Source organism: Myotis daubentonii, chromosome 16 (genome assembly GCF_963259705.1).
Source record: "Myotis daubentonii chromosome 16, mMyoDau2.1, whole genome shotgun sequence".
Taxonomy (NCBI): domain Eukaryota; kingdom Metazoa; phylum Chordata; class Mammalia; order Chiroptera; family Vespertilionidae; genus Myotis; species Myotis daubentonii.
The window spans coordinates 51,220,903-51,242,082 of record NC_081855.1 but is presented as its reverse complement, the minus strand read 5'-3'; the positions used below and the strand labels follow the sequence as shown (position 1 = coordinate 51,242,082).

At 41.9% G+C, this 21,180-nt stretch overlaps 1 protein-coding gene across 2 annotated transcripts in view; it reads right to left on the bottom strand.

Annotated features, from left to right (window-relative positions):
* Positions 1-21,180, bottom strand: part of KCNJ2 (potassium inwardly rectifying channel subfamily J member 2) — a 259,346-nt gene that overhangs the window by 155,451 nt on the left and 82,715 nt on the right. The window contains exon 1 of one of the 2 annotated variants that reach the window (XR_009449348.1): positions 16,723-16,879. The exons of the other annotated variant lie outside the window; for it this stretch is intronic. The gene's annotated coding sequence lies outside the window, so the exon portion shown is untranslated. Of the gene's footprint in view, positions 1-16,722; positions 16,880-21,180 lie in introns of those variants that run through there. 2 annotated transcript variants of the gene reach the window in all.

The window sequence follows — 21,180 nt, the reverse complement described above, 5'->3', positions numbered from 1 at the left end:
GGCTCAATACCCTATGTGGGGCCTGCAGGAGGCAGCTGATCAATGATTCTCTCTCATCATTGATGTTTCTATGTCTCTCTCCCTCCCTTTTCCTCTCTCTAAAGTCAATAAAAACATATTTTAAAAAATAAAATTTAATGTCTGATGTAGAATGTTTCCTTTCTTAGCAGCTCAGATAGGCAACTCCCTCCCCCCTCCTGACTTCTTAAGCCCTGTCCACAAGCTGATGGGCTGGTTGCCCAGAAGTCCCTCTAAATAATGGAGTGCCTGTGGTTCCAGCTCCAGAAAGCACGGCCATGTTGTCCAGAAAAGCACTGGTTTGCCAAATGGTATTACACTCCCACTAGTTACCCGCCACACTTAACAAGACTCCCTTTATGGAAAGGCAAAGAACATCCTAGTCATTTATCAGAAGATCTTTGTTCAAATACCATTCCTGGCAGCTGTTGCAATTTAGTGTCCTGTGTGCCAGCTCAGATTTTTAAGAAGTTAGTTAGCTCCATATCTAGTATTTCCCCTAGTCATGGATATGTCGAATAAGACCTTCAACTCACTGCTGTACACAGCCCCCCCCCCCCAATACAGTGGTCGGCAAACCACGGCTCATGAGCCACGTGTGGCTCTTTGGCCCCTTGAGTGTGGCTCTTCCACAAAATACCACGTGCGGGCGCGCATGTACAGTGCAAATGAAACTTCGTGGTCCATGCGCAGAAGTCGGTATTTTGTGGAAGAGCCACACTCAAGGGGCCAAAGAGCCACATGTGGCTTGCGAGCCACAGTTTGCTGAGCTGCAGTTTGCTGAGCCGCAGTTTGCTGACCACTGCTCTAATAGATTGGGGTTTACCCACTTGGAACTTTGCCAAGTTCTTCTTAGCCTATTGAGGAAAATACAGACCATAAAAAGGAGAAACCCATTAATCTAAAGGATAAAAACCAGAGAATTCAGAAGCTGCTATCAGACATAGCACATCTTTAGATGAAACATAATAATACCAATAATATTGATAATAATCACATTTAGGCTTTACATGCTTATATTAGAGAAACTGTGCTGAGGGATTTATACATTATTTCACTTACATGTTAAAGTAATCCTACAAAATAAAAAAAGTCAACAGAAACCAGCACAGAAAGGTTCCCTACTATACTGAAGATCCTCGCACAGAAATGACAGTCAGGATTTCAATGCAGGCAGTCTGAATCCAAAGTAAGTATTAGGCTACTGCACATACTGCCTGCTGCTAATTGCTTGGAATTCCTTAGAATTTCTCCGATGGCTGAATGCTACTCCTCTCTGTTGGTACAACTTGGCATTTGGGCAGCTAGCTCTCAAGGAGATGATTAGTGGGGTTAATCCAATATTTAAATTGTAGGTTTTCCAGGTTAAGTAATGATCTGTGGTATGAAGTCGATTTTTTGAAAGTATGTGTAAACTGTAGCTCTAATTTTCTTGGCCTGGTCTGGTGGGAGACATACAGGGCAAAGAAAGAATTTCGGTTGTAGGAGTGAAACACTGTTAACCACTAAGAAAATACTGCTGATGTTATGTTTGCCCGAGGAATACCTGCCAAATATAAAATGAGCTGAGGGATTTCAGTAACATCATTTGATTGCAGAGAGTATAATTAAACCATCATGCCTAGAATGGGAGGGAAAAGCACCTTGGGTGTCAGGTAAGCCACAGACACAGTCTTAGTCATGAGGTTGAAAAGAACTCCTCTTTTAGGCCACAGGTATTCGGGGATGTCATTCTTCTAGCCAATCTTCTCCAGTCATGGTGTTGCAGTAACAGCTGCTTGCATCACTAAGGCTTGCTTCATCGCAGGTGTTGTGCTAAATACTTTACCTGCATTCCCTCATTCACCTTACAACAAACCTGTGGGGCCCATTTCACAGATTAGAAAAGGGAGGAGAGCTACTAAGTGACTTGTCCAACTTCACATTCCTAAGAAGTGGCAGAGTCAGGTTTGAATTCCAGGCCATCGATGGCTGTGTCTGCGCTTAATGAGCATGTCACGGTGCCTCCACTCACATTATAGGGTAAAGGTGTTGACTGGGAGTCAAATGACCTAAGATTTGGTCTCAGAGCCACCCACCATTGGTCGTCTGCCACCCACCACTCAGGAAATGCCATACAAGTTATTCACCATCCACATCAAGATGCAGACAGCTGCCCACAGCTTGCTTCCACTGCATGAACAATTTTCCTACATAAAGGATGTGATTAATAATCAGTTAGACTCTCAAAAATATGCTCAATTTCAATCAAATGGAATCTACTCATTGGTCTTCTGCAAACAGGGTCAGACTTGAATTGAATTTTATGGAAAAGAAAAAGAATTTGATAAATAAAGATACACGGAGAAGAACATTCCAGAAAAGATGAATTGCATGAACAAAAGTACAGAATAACTTTGTAGCCCTTCCCAAATAATATTGAAAAAGAATAGAGTTCAATATGTACATTTGAGAAATAACAGGCAAAGCTATTTGGATTTGTGCTGCAAGTAAAGTGAAAACACTATTTTTTTAAAATATGGGGGTTGGTCCCTTGTGATTATTTTTTGGTGGTAATGCTTAGGATAAAATAGGAGAGGAAAATTGTGAAGCAGAGGAGACCAGTAATCATATGAATGCACTATTTGAGAAGGGAGAGGCTGGAGACATAGCAATATCTATGTTAAAAAAATATTTTAAAAAAAGAGTTTGGACAGATGTAAGGGACAATATAGCAGATTCTGGAGGCTGGGCAGCAATTTAAGTGGGGGTGGAGGGCGGTGGGAAAGGATAAAGAAGATTTGAGGATTTGGAGCCTGGGTGCCTGGGAGAAAGAGGCAAAACGAAGGAAACCCAACATAGAAATTTCCATGAGGAAGAAAGATGATGGTTGGAATCTTTGTGGAGATGATAAAAAAGAGCACAGAGCACTGGAGAGCACCGGGGTCCCAGAGGAAACAAAGTGAAGCCGTTTAGGTGTTGGTGCACTTGGCAGTGGAGCCTGAAAGCAGCTAAGGTTGCAAGTCTGCCCCGGGAGTAACGGGCACAGTGTAGGGTTCCATGCATCTCTGTATCGCAGGATTGGACCAGGAGCATTTCGACAGGAAGGCCAGAGAACAAAAGAGGTGAGTCCTCTTTAAAAAGATTCATTAATGTGAAACCATATAACAATACACAACCTATATAATACAGATGTAATATGCAAATGGTCATTACATAATGACCGGCAGCATGATGACCGGATCATGGACCAGCAGGAGGGCGGGGCAGCGAGCTACAGGGGGGGAGTGCAGAGCTACAGGAGGGAGCAGGGCAGCAAGCTATGAGAGGGGGGTGGGGGGAAGGGCAGGGGAGCTACAGGAGGTCAGGGCATTGGGCCGAGAGCTACAGGAGGGCAGCAGCAAGCTACTGGTGCACATCTGCATATGTATGTGTATATACACACATATAGTCAGACACATGTGTGTGTGTGGATAACCAAATTCTGAAGAGAGGGATTCAAAGAAAAGCATGACCCAGTGTCAACTAGACTCTTGAATTTCTGTGGACTTTGTTAATACTCTTTTGTCTTCCTTCCTTCCTTCCTTCCTTCCTTCCTTCCTTCCTTCCTTCCTTCCTTCCTTCCTTCCTCCCTCCCTCCCTCCCTCCCTCCCTCCCTCCCTTCCTTTCTTTCTTTCCTCACCTGAGGATATTTTCCCCTTGATTTTTAGGGAGAGTGGGAAGACAGAGGGAAAGACAGAGAGAAACATCGATGTAAGAGAAACACATTGATTGGTTGCCTCCTGCATGAGTCCCAACCAGGGCCCAGGCGGGGGAAGAGCCTGCAACCAAGGTACGCACTCTCGACTGGAATCAAACCTGGGACCCTTTGGTCCGCAGGCCGATGCTCTAGCCACTGAGCGAACCAGCTAGGGCTTGTTTTTCTTAACATCTGAACAGGGGCTACTTGCTACAGGTCAGCAGGTTGTTAGAAATGTCCTCCGTGCCCCGATGCGTTTATTGTTCCCAATGAATAATTTTCCTTTATAACTATTTTGGCACCATTCATTACATAATTTCCCTCATCATCGTCTCATTTTGCTTCCAGAAACCTATTCTTAAGTGCCTGGCGACGTAATAAATACTCTCTGTGGATGCCGCCCAGCTCCGGGTTGTGTGCGGAATCGCTGAGCTGCAGTGTGCCACCAGCTCTAATATTTCTAATGCCTCTTGGACTCAAACCAGCATTAACCATTTATAAAACACCAACTGCTCCTCAATATGTAGAAATGCGATTGCATTTCACTGCTTGCCAAAACAACAGGCCTTTCTGAGATCATTTTTCTTTTTTTGGTTTCCGGGAGAATACAATATTGAGGTCCGTGATCAGTTGCCAAGTTTGGGCTAGTGGTGGTTGTTTTTTCCTAAATGATTTTATTATATTGAGGATTTGCCTCAGGACAGAATGTTCTACAGAGACCAATATATAAATAAGTATATAAGTACATTTTAATATGGTGACTCCTAACCCCATTCTACCTTCTAGTGTTCGTGTAAAGTTTACTAATACGAAGTGAGGGGATTAACCCTTTTATTGAAAAGGCAAACAGTGGATTTCTTCTGCACTGGGAAGAGGAAAAATGATAGCTGAGTCATAGGTCAAAGCCAATTTTTTAAAAATTTAAACTAGAATCAAAGATTGATAAAATCATGGTATATGACATGGTCTGCCACGGGTCACAGAGTGAAAAATGCTGTTTTGTAATGACTTAGGCCCTTTCTACAGTATGTAGAAGGTGGGTTCCAACATGCTAAGGACACTTAGAGTCACAGATAACATCTGCTGAAGATCTGAATTCTTCATCAGCTTTGAGCTAATGGTCCCACGTTATTGTTTCCTTGGATGTATCTAATATTCATTTGTGCCAGAAGAACGTTTTCCTCTAAACTCAAAGTCATCAATCAGGTTTCATAATCTAGAGTCATAAATACTGAACAAGCAAACAAGACCGAACAATATTAATCAAACTGGAAAAAGGAAGCAACAATCGATCAGGATTATATTCTATAGCTAAAGCTCAGCGGTATAACCTTGTGAATTTATTTGTTCAATTAGTAGTAGTCAATCATATTTTGTATTTATGGCATCAAATTTCTATTAGTAGTCAATCATGTTTTGTATTTATGGTATCAAACACATTGGTTTATAGGGATATAAAATAGGTCTGACATGCTTCACATTTTACGTAGGTGAGAAGAGATAAAGGAAAGCTTCCTTGTAAATGAATATGAGTGGGGTTTCTACAGATGCTTGAAAACTTTCCTGGTGAGAAATGGGAAGAAGAAACAAAATTCTAAAAAAAAAAAAAAAAAGGAAACAACTTGTGTAAAGGCTTAGAAAATGCTTTTTAAAAATGTCTTGGCTTTCCATAAATAGAGACACAGGATAGTAGTAGGGAGAATTATGAGGGAATGTCAGAGGAAAAAGATAAGAAGGGAGGTTCTGATATTTTCAATGATTACTCAAGGTGAGCTCAAGTAATTGCCCCATTCATAAAATTATTATGCAAACATGAAGCACGTGTAAACACAGTGTCCTGGAGATAAATGTCTTTTATGCAGAGAGTGCGCTATCTCCTTTGCCATTGCTGCAATGCGTGCTTTTAATAAATACTGCTTTGGCTAACACTTCTCCTAAGCTCATCAACTCAACCTTGAAGTTCAGCTTCAAGATCATAACACCTGTTACTTAAATCAGTCCAAGCATGATTAAGTTCATGGCATTTGCCAAAGGAAGAGTCTGTATCAGAAGGAACTTAGATTCGTCTTCTAATAAAAACCAAATGCTTTAGAAATTTGACTATTTAAGATATAAAACTGAGAACCTGAAGATTCTCATGAACCAAGGACTCAGAAATGTGCCTGAGTATTTCTCAATCATCTATTTGACCTTGAGAACTGTGGGGTGGATCTGGTTAGGGCGACAAAAAAACCATGAGACATCCCTTGTCCCTCCCTACCCTCCAGAATCTTGACAGGGAGGCAAGACACCGATACAATTGACAAAACCCATGTGATTCAGACATGACCATGTGTAATTGAAATCCTAAATGGGCTTGAACAAACCGCCTGGGTAGGCATATAATGACTCCTAAAAATGTCCACACCCTAACATGGCAAAAAGAGGTTTCCGGAATGTGACTTAGGTGGTAGGTCTTGAGGTGGGGAGGTGACCCCAGATTACTCTGGTGGGCCCAATGTAGCCATAGATTTCTTATAATCGGGAGAGAAAGACAGAGCCGCGAGTCTAAAGGTTGGCAGTGTGAGAAGAATCGGAAGTCCCGCTGGTGTAAAGGTCACGTGCAAGGACCTGGGAGAGCTCTCTGGGACTGAAGGCGGACCCCACCCAACAACCAGGAAAGAAATGAGGACCTGAGTCCTACAGCTGCGTGGAAATGCATCCTGCCAACACCCAAATGAGCAAGAAAAGAGGTTCCTGCAAAAAGGAACAGGCCCTGCTGACACCTCGGTCTTAGCCACGTGACTCACTTCAGACTTCCGGTCAACGAAACTGTAAGATAAGAAATGTGTGCAAGCCAACAAGCGTGTGGTCGCTGGTCGTGGCAGCTTAGAATACAAACACATCATCAACATGTGTAGCCAAAATAATTTTTCTCTCGGCATTTGGGAGAGGAGAAGGAAGGATATAATTTTTAGCAAGGGCTTCACGGATGTGTAATTGGAGCTGGCTTTGAAGGCTGGAGGGATTTGAACCTGGTTTAAGGGAGATGTAATCCCTGCCCCAGGGAAGGTCACACGGATGAGTGAACTGGGGAGTCCGCTAAAGCAGAAGGCTGTGTGGGGAAGGGGTTGGAAGTGAGTCTGGATTAGGAACATATTTTTGAAGATTTTGCAGGCAAGATGGGAAATTTGAGCTATCAGAAGAAACTCTTATTCAACCCCCACCACCACCCCTGTCCAGGCCTATGCTGACATCACAACATCTTGCTGCCCTCCTACAAGATCACCAACCACTAAAATATGAATTAACATTCATTGAGCAATTACCAAATACCGTGCACTGTCCTAAGAGCTTTATTGATGATACATACGTTCATCCTTAGAACAAACCCTCCTTTGAAATCAGTTAATTGCAGCTTAGAGAGATTTCATTAACTTGCCTCACTAGGGGCAAATCCAGCGTGCAAATCCAGGCAGGGAACCCAGAACCGAGAGTCTGAGTCATTGTACGTAGTGCCGCCCAGATGCAGTTTGTTATTCCTGCCTGGAAAATATGTTATTAATGTGCATGTTATTAGATAGCTACAGACACCACAGAGGTTCTGCGTGCTGTCATGTGTCATCAACTCTTTTATTTTATTTTATTATTTTTTGGAGGTGGGGCGCTTAATCTTCACCCGAGATTATTTTTCCATTGATTTTTAGAGAGAATGGAAGGAAGGGGGAGAGATTTGAGAGACACATTGATTGGCTGCCTCCTGCACACACCCCGACCTGTGCCGGGGATCAAGCCTGCAAACAAGGTATGTGCCCTTGATTGGAATCGAACCCTGGACCCTGCAGTCCTCGGCCGACGCTCTATCCACTGAGCAAAATCGGCCAGGGCCACCAACTCTTTGAAAATGAAACTGAGAAAGAGGCCCAGCTATTCGGTCAGGTGAGATGTCTATAATGGACACACTGTGATTCACGCAGAAATTGTTTGCATCTTATCGCCAAAACCTCCAGCTGGCTACCGAGAAACAAAACATGATTCAGTGATCAAATATAAACCTAAACGACGTTGCATCTGAGGGTGAAAGAATGCCTGGCATTCGCGCAAGCAGAGAGCTGCCAGGCCCACGGCTTCATCTGTGGTGAGGAGCAGCAGCTGGTCTCCCGGGGCGTCATAGGTTAATAGAGCTGTTTTTGTGTGAGTCCGCTGACATGCCCTCCTGTGCTCCCACAATTCTCCATATATTGTCATGCCCTCAGGGCAACTGGACATCGGAAAAGGACTTAGTGAACACTGTGCTCAAGTCAAAGGATGAGTGGAAGGGGTGAGTGAATACTGATGCTGAGATGTGTACAGCTTGATGTCAGCTAAAGCTTTCAAAGAAACAAACCGTTCCTTTCCGTCTTATGACCGGCAGCCGGTCGGGAAGGGCTTCGGAAATGCAGAATCTAAAGCTGAATGTGACAAGTTAAAAGTTGGAACTTTTGAGTGAGATTTCCTAAAGCAGAATGGATTTGTTGCAGAATCCCAAATGTCAATGCATCCAAGCAATACCCATCTATTTATATTTACAGGCAAATAGATGACACATGCTAGAAGAATTAAAATGCAGTTAACTGATCACTGCAACTAATTTTTAATGACAACAATTAATTTGCAGAAAAGAAGGAATGTGGTTAATAATGCTTTACTGATGGCACATTAAAGTCACCACACATAATTGTTAATCGACTATAAGCCAAGCCTCTTCCAGGAGAATACATTTCTGTTGTTGTTGGATTAGATTGGATTTTAAAATTGCTCTTGATTAAGTAATATAAGTATATATAGGAAACTTGCATTCGTTAACCCTCTCACCCTCATTCATGTTACCTAATTTTCCCCCCTTTGGAATCAATCACAGTCTCTTTTGCATCCTTTCATATAGCTGTACATCTATAAATCTACTTATCTATATACCTAACCATATACACAGTGAGTTGATTACTATGAAAATTTATCACTGGGAGATGATAAATATAATCTACGTTTCCACAAATAAATAGAACGCAAGCATTTTAAAAATGTTTCTTAATGTGGCTCTGAATGAAAATAAAAGCAACCAATGGAGTATGTATTATTGTTATTGTTTATCTTATCGCTGGGAAGGACAATTGTATGGTAGTTAAAGGGTAAGCTCAGGAAACAGTTTCCAATGATTATCTCTGTCATCATTCTATGCCTTGGTTGCTTCATCTATAAAATGGGGACATGGACTTTGTCTCCCCCAGAGGATAACTGAGACAATCCAGCTAACATGTTTAGCACAGTACTTGGCACATATTAAGAACTCAAACTTTAGAAGTTGGAAAGAAAAACTGATGGAGAAGAAAGATAATTAGTGTGTGTGTGTAATTCACTTAAGCCCAGAGTGCTTCAAAAAAATATTTGTCTTTATCATTATCTTATCTTGGAAATTTGCTTTCAGAAAACGGGGACATTTATTTCTTTTCAAACTTAGAAAACAAAGCATTGGAAAGCTCATTTACAAGTTTGGAGCTTGAGATTTAAAACTTAACTTAAACACATTTCTCATGTTATTCTGGCCATGCATTAGAGTTATGGTTGAAGCCATATCGGAGTTTTCAAATTTCAAAGACTTGGAGTCTAAGTAAAAAGTCAATGAACTAGTGCTTTTACATCCTTCTAGCTCCTGCCCTAATATTTGCTCGGGCTACAGTGAGTCCTTTTCCTTTGGATTTCTTTAGCATGTGTTACCTTTCTTTATCTGCTCTCTCACATTTGACAGTAGAATATAATATACTCTTTTAAAAGCCTCAGCCTTCTCCTTCTACACCAGCACCCACCAACATAAAAAACAAAACAAAACACACACACACAAAAAAAATTAAAGGCCAAGAGAAAAATAGTTTCAACTAGAGCGAGTGGACACAGAAGTGCATGTCTCCGCCATATTTGTTTTCATGGCTACCACCTGTCATGCCTCAACGCCTTTGGTCTTACCAAGTGTGCCACAGAAGAAAAACTGTGGGTAAGTGCTGACAGGGAGGTGGGAGAAACTTAACCTTTTGGTAAACAGTGGTGTGACATGAAAATAGAACCAAGAAGACATATCCAGTTCCCCAACACCTCTCCTCAAAGGACCTCATGGATGTCAATATCACCTTGGCTCCCATGACAACCCCCTGACGAAGATAAATAAGTGTCAAATATGCTTTTGCTCCTAAGACCTCTGGGCATTGGTCCAAAACCCAAATGCAAAACTCGGGCTGAGTCAATCTCCTGATATACCACTTAATAAGAAGGCCATAGAAGGTGGGCTGGCCGGCCCTTGCTGCTGGTCTGGCCTACGCAGGGTTGTCAGCACCCTCTAAAAAGTAGGTGCATAACATTAAGAAAGCAGTTTCTGTTGGCAGTTTCATGCCCTGTGAGGCATGTGCTGTTTATCATACACACAGGAATCTGGAGTTACAGCATCTTTGGGGGATGCATGCTGATCGAAAGCTTTCTGATCCCAGGATTGTGGTCTCCACGTCGAAAACCTGGTTGAACCTTCAGCAGATGAATCAGTGCTTTTCTCTGAAGAGACGATCAGACAAATAGCTGGTGAATTTGAGCCATGAAGTGAATCCTTCTAAAAAAAAAAAACCTTAGTGCTTGCCCCTGCAACCTCATACTTTAAAATAAATTCCCGGGCCCTGGCTCAACACAAGTCCAACAATGGATGTGATTGCAGCATTGTCTGCTGTGGAGAAGAAAATAGACTCAAGCAGGTCTTACTTTGGGGGTCACTTTTGCCTTTACACAATTTAATGATACCAAAAAAAATTTATAACTATTCCACTGAAGACAAAAATCCTACCACATATGTTAGTTGCATTCAGTGCACTGCAGAAGTGAAGAATTCAGCTCTAAAATCACATGGTCTTTATCTTCTGCTCTTCCTTTTCTTTGCTTTAAAATGGGGCTGGTAATGGTCATAAGTGTACCATGGAGCATGCTAGAAAGTTAGAGAAAAATCACATCCATAAAGTAATCCTCACAGTGTGAGACCAAATACTTGTCATATACTCCAAATATACTATCGATACGTTTTCTGGCTGTCTTGAATTCATATTGACTAATTTGTTGCATATTCATATAAAATATGTTTACCATATATGCTCTGGGTTCATAGGGTAAGGTTAGTTGGTTAGTCTCCTGAGAGGCAGGAACTCTCTGGAAGGAAAACAGAGCAGGAGAACGGAGAGGAGAGGAGAGAGATATTTAAAGTCCCATACTCTGTTTTCTCCATGTCTCTCTGAAAGTCAGAAGTTCTGCCTCCAGAAGGAAGTAATCCCAAGGGAGGAAGAACTCGGAATTTGTTTGTGTTCATGTTACATGGAGGTAAGGGTAGGAAGTGTTTACAACCCTGGTAACTCAATTATTTGAGCGGAGATTCCTTTAGCCAACTGAGTCAAATCAAATGCTTCCAGTGCCCCTCTTGCTGTTCCGTGCGTACTAATCGCAGTCCCCAAATAATATTCTGACTCTCTCCCAGCAAACGTCCCCTGAGAGCAAAATGTCACGTCAAGAGAACATCCCTGAAACCCAAAGCCTTGGAGGTGAGCCCGGCGGTGCGGCTTTAAACGGTGTGTGACACGGAGCCCTGTGACCCACGCTTCCTCCAGGAGCTGGAGCTTCTGCTCCCGGGTGGCTGTTCACATCCAGGTACCTGGCTACCTGGGTAGAAAAACAGTTACTTCGCTCTGTTTTGTTGTGTGTGTGTGTGTGTGTGTGTGTGTGTGTGTGTGTGTGTGTGTGTGTTTTCCTGTCCCGGAAAGTTATTTTACATTTCTAAATGGCATAACACATAGCTCATAAATGACTGAGGAGGTATGAACTGTAATCCCAGGCCAGTTGGATTTTCAAGGATTAGGAAGTCTCAGGCTTGATTCCTCGCCCCCTTCCCCCCCACTCCCTGCCACCCCTTTTCACATAATTTCTTCAGAAAAGCACAGTGTGACGGGTCTTAGTCTTGCCCAAGGTTCTGCTACTTCTGTTCACAAGGGGAAATAATAGGCCATAGAAATCCAGATTGTCGGGAGGGGTTTCACTAGGGTTCTACTAGGGGTGCCTGCTATCAGAACTGTCCTTTCAGTGGTGTTGCTTTTCGCGTCCATCTTCCTGGGTTCATGAGAAGCATGTCCAAGGGGGTGACTCTTGAAGGTCATTCCTCTCCAACCGGCCGCGCTGCTGCCATTCAACTCCCCTCTGGCTTCCCTCTCCTGCGCTCTCTCCCTTTCAACTGAACAGGATGAAATGGCAGGAAGGCATCGACCTGTGCTGAAAGCCCATCTCCTGCTCCCCCGTGGGCGCTATTTGAGTTTTAGTACTTTGAAGGGTCCACCCCTGCTTTCAGTGACATAAAAAGACAATGACCTCAGAGAGGCAGCTTTTAGGTTGAAAGAGCTCCCCTCTAAAAGCAATCGCTCGCCCAGGCTCTGAGCCTGGAACGACTTGCAAAGGCTCTTTGGAGGCCCAGCTCAGAGGTTTGATTCTCCGGTGAAACACGAAGATGTTTGTGTCTTGGCTGACCTCATAAAAAGACATTTTTCCGTGACACGTCTCGGTTCCTGTCATGTCCTCGTCGGCAGGATAAATAAATGAGCAGGATCTGAGCACCGTCTTGCAAATGTGACATAACTCCCGGGCGATGGGGAACATCACAGCCACCTCACCTGCTGTCTGCTTAGCACGTCTCACAGGCCCCGGGGGACACTCCCCACAGAGCCTCCTCTGCCCTCCGCATCTCCAGGGCTGCTTCCTCAGGAGGGTGATCCCGGAGCTCAGGCCTGTGATCCCGGCCTCCAAATGGGCTGGGCTGGGCTGGGCTGGGGGTGGAGATGGTGATTCAGAGCCAACGCACGGCTCGGCTGCCAGGTGTCCACTCCTGACAGCTGCCTCGGAAGGGCTGCTGCCTGATTTCCACAGCAGACACATCGGGGAGAAGGAGCAGTGAACATTCCACAACCTGTCCACACAAAGTCTTGTCTTTTCCCCCCCATCCGTTAGTGCTGCTGCGTTTCTCACTGGGGATTCAGTCCTGATTGTCTCCACGCACATCTTGCCTGATGCTCTAAATACACAAAGAGTGGGTGAGCTGTAAAAGCGGCAGGTTGAATAGCAGTGGACTGATGTTACCCCGTTACTGTGAGAACGAGGCCTGACAGCTGTGGTCAGACGGTGGGGTTTCGTGTGAAAAAAAAATGAATATACTGGTGACCAGTTACCTAAAGAATAAGAGGGCTGTTGGTCAGGAATTGTGAAGGGACCCCCCCCGACCAGGTAACACAGAGAACGTAAAAGCATCAATGCCGCTTTCTACTTGTTGAAACCAAGAGCAATGCACTTGGTTTCAAGATGTTCTAAAATGTATTGTTATGAGTGATTATTTTAATGGAACTGTGCCCCCAAATCTGCACTGATCTGTGTTTACAAGTGAATGCTGGCCATCTTCTATGGGCTTTCAATAGTCCTGAGTGGTGCCTTTACCTTCTATTGAATTTCTCTAGCAGATTCTCCACAAATACTAACAAATATTCATCTTCAACAAATCCTTGGTTCTTTACTGAGAAAAATCCAGGTCATATCAGTTGTCTATTGCTGCATAACAACCACCCCAACATTTAGTGGCTTAAAACAAAAACACCACTTAGTTTGCTCATGATTCCATGAGTTGGTTAGTATTGAAATGTCCTCATTTCTTTGATTCTACCTAAGACGACAATCTGTGACCTTCTTGGGGTATTAAGGGGTCTTCTCCCTGACTTGCCAGGTGACCTTTACCAAAGCAAATTCTAGTGCGTGAAAAACCAAGAAATGGAGAATTGCCAAAGTTGACCCTACCTTTGTTTTTATTGGGGGGGCGGGGGAGTATAGGAACAAAGATATACGTCTATGGGGAAAACTCTATTGGAAGAAAGTCTATCTTAAATGATATCACTGTGGCTCCAAAATTGCACAGGGAAGTTGAGCATAGGCTGAAATGTCTGCAACATATCACATGGTTTTGCACAGGCCAAGCCAAAGACACGAGGTTGTCCTTCACACGACACCCGAGTGACTGATAAACTATAGCAGGTGGGAGCAATGTGCGCGGGTGGAAATGGGACCGCAGGACGGGAGGACTGAAATGCTTTGTTTTCCCTTTTTTCTACTGCTCTGTTTGTTCTCACCGAGTACTCTGAATGAAGTGGGGCACTCGGGACTGTATCTCTCTAAATCTCATTGTAAACTACCTGGTATTCTTTTTTCTTTTATCTCCCACTCCCTCCTCTCTCCTTGATGAATTGTCTAATAAATTTCAATTCCCAGAGATCCCTTTCCTTGTGAAATTATTTATTTTTCTGCGAAGAGTATTGCTCCATGCCTCAAAAGTCTGCAATTTCTCAACATTAGTTCCTCTTTGCTTCACAGTACTGAGAATGTTTCTTTCAAGTTCTCCCTTTACAAGAACATCTGAAAAGAGTAAAATGTCCTGTTTTTTTGGTGTGTTTTTTTAAACTAAAGTAAATATGCCCTCAAGGAGGTAGGTATTGATCTGTTATCTTCTTTGTCCCTGCCATAATCTCACAGACACTGATAGAAAGTAAAGAACACCATAAAGGCCTTATTTATTTCCCCTAAAGGGGAGATGTAAGGGAGTGGGGTATTGAAAATGTGTATGGGTAAGATTTATATCATTATGGGTTTTGGAAATTATTTTTGCACTTAAATGAGAATATACATATGGGCCTCGAGCTGTAGGATACAGCTTCAAATAAAAATTTGAAAGGAATCCTGAATCCTTGGCCCATGAGTATCCACAAGATTGTCTAATCGATCCCCTCTTCAATAAGAAGTAGAGAGTATAATGTGAGAAAAACTCCACGGATGGCTCACCTGTCAGAATAGATTCCTGCAATGTATTTAAGAGCAGGAGCAGTAATCCCTGATGTTTTAGAGTTTCAAATCTCCACTGAGATGGATATTGAATCTAAATTTAGATCAAATAGAAAACAAGCTCTCAAAAGAATGTCCGATTTAACAAACTGCTTCAGGTGGCACCAACATTGCAAGATGTTTGCCACAAAAATGCTACCAGAAAGAAGTGTTTAAAGAAAATCTGTTATTTTCTCCTTTCACTTAGAAAATGTCTGTCTCTGAATTGTCTTGCCCCCATCATCCATCCACTATTTTTTAAATATACAACAGGCAAGTAATAAGTTTGATCCCATTATCTGCTAATATGTGAGTGCATCTTGTGTGTACAAGACTTTGAACTTTGAGAGCATCTTCACATTTCTTAAGTTTAGAAGCTCTGAAAAATAAATGCATTTGCTTGTTATTTCAATGGACTATTAACAGGTGTCATTATACTACTCAATGGAGTGTTCAGGTTCTGAAGATGCACAGATTTAATCTACTTAAAAACTTGAGAGCCCAGTTGGTATTGCTCAGTGGGTTGGACATTGGCTCCTGCACCAGGAGGTCACCAGTTCAATCCCCTGTCAGGGCACATGCCTGGATGCGGGCTTGATCCCTAGTTAGGGGGCATTCGGGGGCCATCCGATCCATGTTTCTCTCTCATGGGTGCTTCTATCTCTCTTTTCCTCTCCCTGTCTCTCTCTGAAATGAATGAAAACATATTTTAAAAATTAAAATCTTGAGAAACTATCATACCCCTCTAATTATGTTTCCTCAGCCATGTTATGGGACAATGTATGGTACTAAAATCATGCCATAGCTGTGAGAATTAACTGGAATTATAAGTTTAGATAATCAATGACTGGTATGTTATAAGCATTGGATTGATCAGGATGATTACAGCTATTATTAGTCAACTAATAAACTCTAAGATTACTAGATTATAGTTGGATAAAGTTTAGAGTGAAATATCTCTTCACCCCTAATCATTTAAAAAAAAAACACAACAAAGCTGAATTTCTCTGATGTTAATCTATTGAGCCAAGATAAATATTGAAAGTAGAAATAGCATACTGAACTTTCTATGAGGACGGCAAGCTATAATTGTTCAACAATTATGTCAAGTACACTTCCTGTGACCAGCCCTGGATTTTGATAGATGGGGCATGTGAAATTACAAAATATTGATTTAAGCAACACACACTCAATAGAGTCTCCCCTCTATCCCCGGGTCTACATTACAGACGTTATAGATTTACGACTCCTGAATAACTCCACTAGAAGAAGTGATTGATCTATTGATGTCTCACTGGAGTGAAGTACTTAGTTTTGTGCAACAGCACAATGTTCCTGGAATCGCTCAGTAAGAATTGCATCTGTGACTTGGATAAAATCATATAGTACACACAAATATTGCACCACAACTTTGTGTAACACAAAGTTGGAAGACACGGCCAATGCAAATCAAAATTCCAAATAACCCCTCCAGACGGCAGCAGTGACATTTAAGAGAACAAATATAATGTCTAAATTTCTGATTCAAAAATAATCACTGGACAGATATAGGATGGCAGGAATAAGTTTGAGTCAAATTTCCAGAACAGAAATCTAGGAAATACTGGAGTTTTATCCAAGATGATAATGCAACCCTCCTCCCCGCCCCCACACAAAACTGCATATCATCATTTTCCCTCCTTCCTCCCATTTTCATACTAGAACACGTGCATCTAAATAAAGAAATGAATGTTAATAATAAGTAAATAACTAAGTAGTTGAAGCATGCCAAAACACAAGGAGCAAACAAAAAGCAAGTATCTATTTTGATTCCTCTATTCTCTATCTTCTCTTAATGACATTGATTAGAAAATTTCCATATTCTCCCCTTATGGAATAATTACATTATTTTGTTTTTGAGTAAACAAGGCAAGACCCAGATACAATTTGGTTCAGAACTGCTTCTGGCTCTGTCCTTAACATCCTTTTCTCTTGGCATCTGATTTCACCCCTAAATTACACAACAAGAAGCACACACTTAACTCTCACCTTGGAAAGACTTGACCTACCGTTAAGGAAATCCTAGAAGAATCCACAGTCATTATCTTTAGGGCTGATGTTTCAGAGAGAAAGAAATTGATCAGTATGTGTATATACTGTCACAAAACTACAGGCACATTTCCAAGACAGGGATGTGAGTGGCCACAATCGCGCCCACGGCGTACTCCCATTCTTGATCAAGTAACTGCTGGGGAGACACTATTTTTAATTGAACAAGTGATTCATGTGTCTAGAGTACAGAACGTGCATCCTGCAAATAACCAGCTGGTGGTTGCTCTCCAAGTATGCTGGTGAGCATTGCTGTCAACACCGAGTGTCCTAGTCCTGAAACGACATTGCATTGACTCAGCTGTTCTTAAGCAAATTTCTAGACAACCATAATGATTTGCTGTTGGAAAAATTCCTTCTTTGAGACTTTACCATTTTAATCCTCCAAAGGGCAATTTCTCAAGAAACAGATCATCTCACCAACGCAGCAACACGATCACATTGGTTGGTTTCCAAGGAGATTGAAGAGAAGGTAGACTCGTTTTAAAATGAAGCTTTAGCTAAAAAGAATAGAAAATGATAGTGATGAGGAAGTCACCAATTAATTGCCTTCACCACAGAGACCCCTTTAGAAAGTGAGGCTGCCTGATTATATATTTTCCAAAGTCCTTTTATGATTGGACCAGGAATCTCCTCTTTGAAAACAAACAAACAAAAAAACAAAACACTTTTAAATGGGGTTCACCTGCTAGGAAGGAGGAATTCTAAACTGGACCAATAAGGAGTGGGATTAAACTGCTACAAATTACACAGCGACGTATCCTCAGTTGGGTGTTCTTGAACCTGCCCAGCCATTGGTCCTAGGGCAGAAGGGTCTGAACCGCACTCTGGGGGAAGACTCACAAAAGATTACCTTCGGCCCAGCCAATTGGGTAAATTGCCTTTGTGCTTTTCCATGACTTGCTTTGCCAGATGGAATACTTGGCACTCAAGACAGTGGCCTTGGACCAGCTTTTGGAGCAATGGGGTTTTTGAAAATGATTTACTTTTTCCCTCTCCAGACAGCTACCCTGGCACAGATGGCTTCTCTGAGGGATGAGCCCTAGGCCTTTCCCATCCTAGTTCACGAATGTAAAAATCTACCTGCTGTAATTTCTCTGCTTTTTTGTTTGTTTGTTTGTTTTTTGGCTCCAAGAGACTATGTACAAAGTTTTGAATGAAGGGCACATTTTGGCCCCTTACAAGACCTTCAGGTGACTCTGTGACTGTGATAAGCTGAAATACTTCTTCCCCTTCTACCTCTGTCCTATGAGATTCCATCTTCAATAACGTTAATGGGGGCGAAGGGGGGGGGGACAAATAGAAAGAATGGAAAATTATAGCTGTCTTTCCCTAGAGTCAATAGGAAAGCTTAGATTGTGACCTTACTGATGAGTACCCCCAAATGGACTAAGCCCTAGTTAGAAACGCCATCCTAACATAGAACAAGAACTATGGTAAGAGAAATGCTTCTGTTAAAGCTCAGCCATGGGAACCATGCAGGAGACATCTCAGGGGGTACCTAGTTCCTGTAAAAATAAATCTGCCTTCGGAAAAGAAATCTAACATTTCTGGAGAAACAATGACATGCCATCAATGTAAATCTCTATGAAATTCCTGAGACTTTGCCCCCATTTCACAGAAAGGCAAATTGAGAATTATGAAGATTAAGTAACTTGCCCAAAAGTACTCTGTTGGTTTGTGAGAGACCAAAGATTAACTACAGGTTTGTTTACTCCGGAGCTCTGCATGTTAGCGTGACACACTCCCTCCATGTAAGTCATATGTGGGAACCAGCCATAAATGGTGCTTGGGTGGGGAGGAACGGTGGTAGTGATGCACTCCCTGTTGTCATTACCAGATAGAATATATAGATGATTCACCTGGCACAGGGCCCTCCCACGGGGAGCTACACTTACAGAGAAGATGACAATGATCACAGCACAACGTGATGTCACCAAATGAAACTCAGCCGAACCGGAGCCCATCACAGCAAAACGGAGCACAAGGAACTGTCGAGTCATGTTTTACAGGTTTGGCAAGAGGGGGCAAGAAAGAGCATGACAGTGAATTATGATTAATGATTTTACTTCTATCTGTCACACTGCCAGAGTTCCAAATGACTTTACAAACATGGGATCTTTAAAAAAGGAGTATAGAAGCGTTAATAATTTTCTATATTTGTGCAATGTATATTTAGGGTACCAATGCTTCAATTCAGAACAGGTTCTATTAAAAAATGACTTTATCAGAAAATGTGTGTGAATGTTAGTGTGTGTACTGTCTTGCATCCATCGCACAAAATAAAAATTGCCCTGGGAATCAGCATATCAGAGTTTTCACTCAACCTTGTGATTTCTGGCAAGTCACTGTTCTTTGTTGGTGGTCAGTTTCCTCATGTGCTAAAGTGATGGCATCACACCTTAAGTTTCCTTATTTACCAACTGCGAGTGTACAGAACAGGACTATAAGAAATGACGGAGTGGTGATGCACTTAGTATGGTCTCTGTGTTGTAATATCACATCCATATTCACCACTACTTATTTTTATTATAAATCCAATGAGCTAGTTGGACCACATGCCTCCTAATCTTCTTTGTCTGGCTGCCCTCATCTTTGTCTTCATGTCATGGTCCCTGGGTCCATTTTCAAAAAAATCTATGCGTATTTCTCTTATTGTATTCTTCTGAAGAAAGCCATTTATCTTGTTTGTCATTACTATCCCACCATAATGAATGAACAATATATGCTTTTTGTTCATTTGTTGACCTACACGTTTGCAAAAATGAACTTGTATAACATGCTAGTCACTGGAGTAAAAAATAACAAAAGGGACTTCTAAAAACATTTCCTATTAACTGAACTCAGCTAAAATAGCTTCTGTATGGTATATTCCCATGATTGAGACATTCATTGTGCACCACATTATATTTCAGTTCTAATTCTGATGTTTTGCCGGCTCTTAACATTGCTTAATGTGCTTGTCTTTTTCCCCAATTAGATTAAAAGCCCCAGAAAAGCAGTTCAGTACAATTCAATTCAACTAATAGCTATTGAATTCCTCCTTTGTAAAAGGGGTTAGTGCAAAGCACTAAATAAGAGAAAAAAACAAATGCACGATCTTTGCTCACAGGGGGTTCAGCAACTAGTCAGAGGAAGATAAAACTTTCACAATTAGCAGTGACAGAAGTCAAGCCTTCTGTCACTTATTTCCTTGTACAATAAGCCATGAATAATTATTGATAAGTAATAAATAATAAAATGAAACGTCAAGATACTGCATCATAAACCCAGGGAGGAAGAATTTAATCATGGCCAGAGAGACCTGGGATATTCTTATGAATCAGATGATTAGAGCTAAGGTTTGAAGAGTCTGTAGGAAAAGAACCCAGATAGGGAGAGATCACCATTCACAATGGGGAATGGAGGTCATATGCGAGAAAATGGCATGCCCGTTATGGCTAAGTATAATGTTTACTGAGACCATAAGCCAAGGAATTAGAGTCCTGAAGGATATGCCAACTGAGGACTTTATTCTGCAATCAATGATTACTCCCTAGAAGTTTTTGGAAATAAAAGGGAGATGATTCCCCATGGACCATGACCAAAGACCTTTTGTGGTGGCTATGATATTCACTGATAAAAATATGTCGAAGGACACAGCTGAATTTCCATTTCTACCCCTCATTTCAAACACATTTTATGTAGGGATAAAAATGATAGAACAGGTTAAATTCCCTTACGACTTGCCCCAGGGTCGACCTTAAACTTCTTCTCATAAGATGGGAATGTGTTACCTTCACGAGGAATGATTCTCATTAAGAGTGAATCTTTCCCTGTCAGCAGGTGGGCAAACCAGGTGACAAAAGAGGCGATGATTCATCTCGTTTTGAACTCCCCCACTAGTGGATGGCAGCATTCACAAAAGAGAGAGGCAACTGGGTTGCCAACCCAGACATCTGCTACACTGACAGCTCTCGATTATTCCAAATATAGGACAGTGTGATCTGTCAGCTGTAAGTGGGGAAGAACTGGGGAAGGATTTCTGGGAGCATGTGGCAGAATGAATGTGGTCACCTGGATGTGTGGTTTTGTGGAAGATTATGTTTCAGTCCATCATTCAGACACCATCCAACAAGTATTGAAGAATCTTCTATACAAGATGTATTTTGTGAGACACTGTGGTGAATACGGGACAATTGTTATATAAATGTTACCCTCTGGAATTTTATAGCCTAATATTAAGAAAAAACATGTCTTTTTAGAAAGTGATATGCTTTCATTGGGTTGATTACTATTAACTTGATGTTTCAATCTTCAAGGCCTTACTTTGTCCACAAAACAGTCACAGCCCCACCCCCACCATCTTCTCTACCCTAATTGTCCATTTGGCCCCTGAGAGTGGAAAAATGAATTGACTTTTCCTATGCCTCTGAACA